The sequence below is a fragment of the Rhinolophus sinicus genome, linkage group LG12 (genome assembly GCF_036562045.2).
Source record: "Rhinolophus sinicus isolate RSC01 linkage group LG12, ASM3656204v1, whole genome shotgun sequence".
Lineage (NCBI taxonomy): Eukaryota > Metazoa > Chordata > Mammalia > Chiroptera > Rhinolophidae > Rhinolophus > Rhinolophus sinicus.
This window is the reverse complement of record NC_133761.1, coordinates 37,223,124-37,232,386: the sequence shown is the minus strand read 5'-3', so window position 1 is coordinate 37,232,386 and position 9,263 is coordinate 37,223,124.

Here is a 9,263-nt window from a genome sequence, read left to right as displayed (position 1 = left end):
ATGCATTTAACTCACTCCTGCAATGATATCATCCAGATTTTTTTTTAAAAAGAAAAATGAATCAAGCTCTTAATTCGTGAAAAGTTGTAAGTCTAAGTTACTGTTAGTTTTAAAAGATTCCTTCATAATCAATTTAAAATCTGGCAAAAATATTTGACTAACAAATACATGCTGTGTTCTCTATATAAGCCAGGTATAATTTTTAACCTAAAATGGTACGTTTATTGGAGGTGGTGAAGCTCACAGATGGAATAGAGACAACAGTAGCTAGCACATGTACTAAGCATAGACATGCAATGTCTAACTTAGTCCTTACAACAACTTTATGAAGTAGGGACCATTATTCTTCCCACTTTTCATATATGGAAACTGAGATTATGGGAAAGCTCAAAATGGGCATATTCAGTCTGTCTAACTCTCATCTGGCCCATGTGATGAGATTCTTCACAGCACCTAAGGACAGATGCTGGCACTGTTTCGCACCCTCTCAGGAAGCAGGAAGTAAGTGAACAGAACTGGACAATGTTACATTAGTGGGTGAAGAGGGGACAGGGAGAGGTCAGTCTCCTTCACACTGGGAGCTGCATGAAGGCAGGGAGTACATCAAATCCATCTCTGTATCCCAGCTCCTAGGAGTTAGCCTGGCACACAGTGGGGACTCGATGTATCTGTTGAACAATAATTGAACAAATAAACAATAAGCACCACCACCTTATCCAGTCAGTTATTTAAAACTCCCTGATTATGTCATTGCACAGTGACTCTGGCCCACCATGCCTCTATCTACGGGCCTGAATACAATGGTCCTCCATCCAGGACAATGGAGCGGAGTGATCCACAACCATGTGCTGGGCCTTCAGTGTGTGCAAGGACACAGGTAAGATGCTGTGCAGGGTACAAGGCCACACACTTAAGGAGCTCAGAACCCAGACAAAGAGGAAGACACACAGCGAGACCTGATATAGAAGGTGATGAGAGACTATGATAAATGTGCACATGAGAATCAGACAGGGGCACTAGACCACACAGTCTCCTTTGCTGAAGGAGAGCCTTCCCTTCCCCTCCTGCATGCCTGCCTGGGTCCAGACTGCACAATATCCTAATTGTAATCTCTGTCCCTAGGGAAGAACAACACTGGGAAGCACCTCTGCCTTGGTCTCCTCCCCACACACATTCCTTCCAATGTAGAAGGCATGACCCTCTTGATCAATGAGATCAGGGAAGAAACTAAGCCTGTGAAGTCAGGCCTCTTTACTTCTTTCTCACTAGGGTCAGGCTGCCTGTGGGATGGCTGGCTTCTTTTCCTCTTGCTGTTTTTCAAGCAGCACACAACTGTGGTGGGGAGAGGCTGTAAACAGTGTGGCAGTCACTGCACATGACCTCCTGGCCGCTCTTCCTCCCCTCTTCCCTTGACCAGAGGTCTGTTCTGGTAGTGGATGGAGGACCCCTGGTAATAAAGGATGAAGTAGTATAAGTTGGGTAAGGTAAGCTTACCCCCTTTGCCAGGGATTGGTCTAAATATGTGCATGTGATCCTGTTCTGGCCAATGAAATGTAAAGGAATGTCTGTTTGAAAGCTCCTGGGAAAGAATTTCCTCCCCAATAAAAAGAAAGACCTCTTTGTCATCCTGTACTTCCTTCCTCCTGAGAATACAGGTATGAGGATAGCTCCAACCTGGAGCAGAAACTGCTACTTTAAGACCTCAATTAATGGGCAGATGATGAAAAGGAAGAGCCTGGGTCTTTAATGACATGGTTGAGCTACAGAAGAATCCTGGAGTCACCCTCCTCCAAACTTTTTTATCAGGCAATAAGCTACCACTAGTTAAGTTTTCTATTAATTATAGCCCAAACGAACTGATAGACTGGTGAGTTTAATTCTGTAAGGAAAGTTAAGAGAAAAAGTGAATTTAGCAGACCACATCATATGCTCCAATCCAGCAAAATCAGCTCTTTTGATCTCCATTTATCTGTCTCCTAAATCTATATTTCAATGGATTTAGAACTTTAGAAGAGGTTGAGGTTTATTACTCCCTCAAACCCCAACTTATATGAAGGTGGAAATTATATCTGATTTATTTACCACTGCACAGCCAGTGTTGAGCATGGTGCCAGGTTTATAGTTGGCATTTAATAATTACTTTGGATGATTGAATAAATAATGAGATTACTTCCAGCTGGAGTGATTGAGAAAGAATTCATAGTAGTAATATTTAAGATAAGCCTTTAAATGTAATGATACTCATAACATGATCAAGAAGAGTATCAACTAACATTTATTGAAATTTTTCCATGTTTCAGGCTCTGCAAATGTGGATTACCTCTTTTATTCCTCAACACTACCTTATGAGGTAGTACTATCATAATCACCGTTTTATAGATGAAGAAACTGAAACATAGAAAGTTTAACTAGCCCAAGGTCCCACAGCTAGAAAGTAATAAAGATTTTAATTCCAACTTCTGATTCCAGAGAACATGGACTTAATTCAGTAGGCCACAAGGAGCCATCAGTTCAACAAACAGATGTGAAAAACCTATTACATGCCAGGGTCTAGGAATGCAAGGTATATAAGAGACAGTCCCTGTACAAGATGGTTGGGAAGAAATACTGAGGAGTTAATAATATTAATAGCTGTGCTTTATTTTGCTAAGTGATTTACATATATCATCTCATTTAATTTTCTCAAGAACTCTATCTCACTGTTAATATTATCCCCATTTACAGATTAGGAAATTGAGGCATAGAGATATTAAGTAACTTGCCCAGGATCACACAGCCCAGATGGAGCTATAAATTATAGCCAAGCAACTTGACTTCAGAGCCACAGCCCTCATATCCAAAACCATTCCAATGGCATGACAGACACTGTCATAGAGTGTGTGTGCAGACCACTGGGGCAACAAGAGGGGCGTGATGAACTATGCTTGCTTGGATTGGAGAACACTTCACTGAGGAAACTTCAGTCTGAATTTTGAAGTATGGAGAGAAATTGGCATACACATGGTGGCATGTGTATGTGTTCACATGCATGTTCTGTGCACATGCACACATCACCGCATGGACAGGGGGCAGGAAATAGGAAGCATTCTGTTACCGGTCCAAAGTCTGTATGCCCAATGCTTCAAAATGCCAAAACTCAAAACATCAGAGTTTGGAATAAGAAAAGGTTTCTTGATTCTTGATCAAGAAGGCGCCAGCCAAGAAGATGGGAGACCTAATCTTCAAACCCATCTTAAGAAAGTACAGAATTCAAGCTTCTTTTATGTCAAGGGAAGGGGAAACCGGAGGGGCAAGAGATGACTGATGACCTCAGACATCTGGGGTCCAGGAAGATTGTGCTTAGCCTGTTGACTCTAGTTGATGTGAGTTCAGTCACAGTCACAAGTTTCCTGCAAATCTTTGACAAACAATCATTATTTTTGTACACACTTCCCTTATCTCCTTGGGAGAGGTATTTTCTGGTAAGGAGCTGTTTTTCTAAAACTCAAGCCATAAGCAAAATGTCTTTAAGCAGGACTAAGCAGGAACTATTAACTTGAAGGCCATGGGAACCAAGCAGGTTTGAATGAGATGGAGTCAGAGAAGCTGAGTATTTCACTCTGTTACAATTCCAGTTTTTAAAAAAATAGCTAATGCAAAGGCATATGGGAATTTGGGAGACTAAAAGCCATTTGAGGAAGCTGGAGAACATGGAAAGTGTGGGAGTGATGAAAGGTAGAGCCAGAAAGGTAGCCAAGGGGTCTTCTGTGAATTCTGAACCAGTGCTCTGTTTAGTCCTACCTCATGAACTAAAAGTTCCAGCAGGAGCTCAGGTGATGGGAGGGAGAAGAAACCTCTCGAAGTACAGAAGCAAACAAGAAGCCAGCTGTGTTCGCCTCAGAGCTAAATGGGCATGGGAGCCATGACAGTCTCTCACACATCCACATTTTCCCATAAGGGGTGAGAGGCATCCACAATTTTTATGAGGGAACAGATCCATAAAATGGAGCTAAGAGGCTCACAAGGCCCACTGGATATGCTCCCAGAGGAAGAGGAGAGGCCTGGGATCCACCAGGACCAGCTAGACCACCCATAGCACCTCCAGCTAGAGCAGGCAGAGGTTTCCTGCCTTCACACCCACCTTCTTTTCACTTCCACTTTCTCCTCCCCAATCCTTTCTTCACTCCTCTTCACTTCTTTGTCTTTGCTCTACATTATTTTTCTGAGCATCCAATGCACAGCATATATGATTGGTGCTCAGCCAAGGAATTCTCATCTATACCCAACATGAAACATCATGGATTGGAAACATGTTTTTGTCCATTAAAACTTATATGAAAACTATAACCATTCCTCTGACGAGTAAAATAAGTATAAGCCTCCAAGAAATTGTGACGTCATGTCCACTGGGGAATTCAGTAGGAGTGATGCATAACCCAGTGGCAACTGAGCTTCCTCTCTCTTATTTTCTACCTCGTGGCTTCTGCTTACCTATAGTTACTATTGCTTCTACTTACTGCCTATCTCCATGCCTCTTGGCTTCAGTGCCACTTTACTGCCTGCATCTGTCTGAGTGAATGGCATTCACTTGCCCAAAAAGTAGAGTGGATTGAATATTAACTGACTTGTACCTCTCTTTCAGTCAGTCATTAATCCATCAGTTAGTCAATCTCTGGTCATCAACAGTGGCCAGGGTGACAGGGTTACAGAACAGAAACTAAGAATAAAGAATTATTTGCCTCTACTTTTCCCGGCAAACAGCAGTTTTCCTGGCAGTTTTCCTCCAAAGACACCATGAGTTTCTAGCACTCAGACCATAAAAGACCTATTCTGTCTCCAAATACTCTCTGGACATGAAATGAGCTGCTTAGGAATCTCTATGAGCATTTTTAATTTTCAAACAATTACTAGTTTAGCATTTCTTATATTTTTACTAAAATTACTAATGTACTATTCAGTGTAATATTGTACCCTCAATTGGTACTTTAATATTATTATACTATTCAATTACCAACTTCTGAGAATCTTAAAGTAAAATAGGGCAATCAGTTGACAGATTAAATGAAAATACTCCTCACATATCACAAAATCATTAAGACTGCTACATAACTTCTTGGTGACTAAAGTCTTACGATCTTGGTGGTAAGACTGTGATCCTTCTTGCAAAATCCTCTGTAAATTGTTTATTTAAACAAGATAAGCAGTATATTCTTTCTCTTGCCGGGCACTGAGAAATATAAATTAATTAATATTAAATGTTACAATGTCTCAATTCTTGCCATGATTCAGGGGATAATGTAACACACAAACATGAAGTAAGAGAAAACAGTATGTCACTGAGAACAAAACAATATATACCACTGAGAACCAATGGGAGTTTTAGAAACAGACAGACACATCATGTTACACAAGACATGTAGGATCTTACAAAGGATCCTAAATATTTTGATCTCCTAAATACAAGCCCAACTTCTAATTCATTTATGGCCTGAAGCATCCAGTCACTGGTAAACACCACCCTATACCAAAGAAGTTGATCCCCTGCCATTAGGAAGTTCTCTTACCCACGATAGAGACAAGCTAACTCTTGACGCACCAAACCAGATCAGGCTTGTCACTGGAGAAAACTCCATGAGGATATAATGAGTTTGATCTGATTGATAACCACAGAAGGGCAATCTCTTTTACATGCCACTCAAGAAAGATTTCCTTTGGGGGCTCATTTGCGTCCCTGAGATGTAAAACTCTATTTTAAATGGTAGAAGACCACAAAAGCATGATCCAACTTCATATACTCTTTCCATAAGGAGGAAATTTGGTCAGAATCACTCTCATGCTCAGGCCCAGATGAGGAACTCTAAAAAGCCAGGCTCAGAAGTCAGGAGAAGTAACCTGTCCCAGAACTATATCCCTGCTTCTTGCAACGAACCCAAATTCAGTTTAGATAGTCCCTCCTTGTCACAGGTTCCTCCCTCCCATCTTGTGGTATAAAACAGCTTTTGTCAAGTAGGAGTCCAATATAAACCCAATGGTAATTTCCCTTGATACACTGGATCTAAATTAAGTAAATTCTTATTAGTAAAATCCAAAAGTAGCACCTGATATCCAGAAAATCTTGACTAAAAAAGCAAAATAGAATACGTAAATGTAAGAAACCCAGTGAATTGAAAACCCTAAATATAAAATTCCTAGGTAAATCTTTTAGGATTAAAAAGCCATGGCAATATACTCATTAGACAGTGAGCTCCCCACTAGCAGTTATATACATTGTGTTGTAATAAACCACCCCAAAACTTAAAATAACTATAATTTATTAGCTCATGATACAACGGGTCATCAGTTTGGGCTAGATTTAGATGGGTAGTTTTTTCTTGGTCTCATCTGGACTTACTCAGGTGACAATTATTTGCTGGCAATTTAGCAAAGATTGTATGATCCAAAATTACCTCATTCATACGACTGGAAGTTAGTACTGGCTCTCAGCTGAGCTTCTCTCTCTCTCCATATAATCTCTCTTTACCAAGGCAGCTGGCCTTAGCTACTTCCCATAGCAGCAGTAAAATTCCAAGAAAGCAAGACTGGAGACTGCAAGACCTGGAACTCCCATAGCTGAGAACTCCCACAAATGTCTCCCTTGTCACATTCTATTGGGCAAAGTGAGTCACCAGGTCAGCCCACATTCAAGATGGTAGAAAATCTACCATTTCTGTTCATGGAATAGGACACAGAAATGAGAGGGATTTGCAGTCATTTATTTCAGTCTATACAAGCAGTAACACATCTTAATGAGCTCTATTGTCTCTAGTACCTAGTATAAGGTTTGGCATACATAGAAGATATTTCAAGTCTGTTGTTAAATGAATGCACAAGACTGGAAATATAGTCAATCAGTTGCCAACTAGCTGAAAGGAATTTCAAAATTAAATTAAATTTAAAAAATTAAAGTACTTTTTAAAACTATGGTACTAACATTTTGATCAATTCTACTCTTATGACACTATATTTCTCTTTTTTAAAACTTCTTTTGGCATGGAAACTATTTTATCCAAATAACTAAGCTTGAATGAAGCTGATTTTGACATCTCCTTGAAAAATTATGCTAGTTCTCTACACTAGCTTCTAGTATCATCAAAATAATATAGGCCAGGGCCGCCCCAGTGGCTCAGGTGGTTAGAGCTCCATGCTCCTAACTTCGAAGGCTGCCGGTTCAATTCCCACATGGGCCAGTGGGCTCTTAACCACGAGGTTGCCAGTTCAACTCCTCGAGTCCCGCAAGGAATGGTGGGCTCCGCCCCCTGCAACTAAGGTTGAACATGGCACCTTGAGCTGAGCTGCCTCCCACAGGGCTCAGTTGGTTGGAGTGCATCCTCTCAACGACAAGGTTGCCAGTTTGACTCCCACAAGGGATGGTGGGCTGTGCCCCCTGCAACTAGCAATAGCAACTGGACCTGGAGCTGAGCTGCCCCCACCATAACTAAGACTGAAAGGACAACAACTTGAACCTGAATAGCATCCTCTGCAACTAAGATTGAAAGGCCAACAACTTGACTTGGAAAAAAAAATAAGTCCTGGAAGTACACACTATTCCCCAATAAAGTCCTGTTCCCCTTCCCCAGTAAAATCTTAAAAAAATAAAAAATTAAAATAATAACAATAATAATATAGGCCATTCTAGATATAATTGTATAAACAGCTTATAAATATAACTCTGATGTTTTGCTCCACAACTTCTGGAAGCCAACAGAATCACAATCCATTACCACAAAGAATGCAGGCTTACTTGTAGCTCATTATAAACAAACTGGGGCCCATTTCACAGAGTATGCTTAAGAAGGGAACCCAGAAATACCCTCCTTTTAAATTCTTCCTTCCTTTTCCATCCACATGCCCTTCCCTTTTCATGAAAGGTAACATATGTTTGCAGTTGAGTACTTTTGTTAGCCTCTTTCCAACATCTAGAATTTTGGGGACTCTATGCTAGGTGTTTTACAGAACTCAACATCCTTCTTTCATTTCATTCTGTCCCTTTCAGTTCAAGCTGGCAGTGTTTCTGCTGGTATAAAATTATCAAAAACCTTGTGAGTCTGTTGTATATGTCAGAGGGATTCACACTATTAGGCCTTTGGTAGATAATCCCATTTCTGGTTTTGCTTTCACTGAAATGACTAAGTGACAATCCTTAATGTAAGCTTTCTCTATGCTTTCTGGTTTGATTGAGAGGATTCTATGAGCCACACTCTTCTAAACACCTTTTGTATGACTAAACACTCTTATCTTTTGAGGTATTAGCAAAATGTTGTACACCCTCAGCCTTTTCTTTAGAGCATGGTTTTCTAAAAATAAATCAATTTTTGTATCTTTTGCAATCTGGATAGGCTGAAAGGTTCCCAAAACATCAAGTATTGGGTCTTTTTTATTTAACCATTATCTCTCTCCTCTTGCATTTTACTATAAGCAGCAAAAAGAAATGAGGCAACACCGTCAATACTTTGCATGCAAATCTCATCCATAATTTACAAGCTCAGCTTTCTACATAAATGCAAGTCAAAATTCTGATAACTTCTCTGCCACTATATAACAAGGATCCACTTTCATCGTTTCCAATAACATGTTCCTCATTTCCTACAAAGTCTTCACCAGAACTGTCTTTGAAGACCAGATTTCTATTTAATAGTCTGTTTACAACCATTTAGGTATTCTCTAAGATGATTCTTCAGAGCCCTCACTAATGAAGACTTTAATGTCCATATTTCTACCAACAGTTTGTACCATCTTTCCTGTGCTGAGCCTTCCCCCAACGCCGATGGACAAATCTGAATCTGAGTTTGTCTGAAGGACTCATCTCACTCCACCCCAGGGACTCCCTGGAACCCCACCCCACCCAACTCACCCAAGGCCCAAGGCACTTTCTCAGTGAACAGCCAGTCTTGTCTGCATTGCACTAATTCTTGGACAAATATTGGGATATGTGGGCTGCAACTGACTTGGTTTGTTCTGAGACTTTTGCTGAGTAGCTCCAAGCTCAGCACTGGCAGCAAATCACAATGTAGAGAAATCTGGTGAACACAACTTGTCCCCCCATGGTGACTCTCTGAGACCTACCTCACCCAACTCGTGTACTGCAGGAGGTTATATCAGTGGCTGAACCTTAAGAGAACCGGCAGGTAGCAGCGGGCCTCAGGGTGTCCAGGCTGTTTGCAGAGCTACCGCAGTCCTGGTACTGGTGGCAGCCATCCTCAGTTTGCAGCACGGCCTCTCCCACATGCCTCCAGGTTTAGTATAGG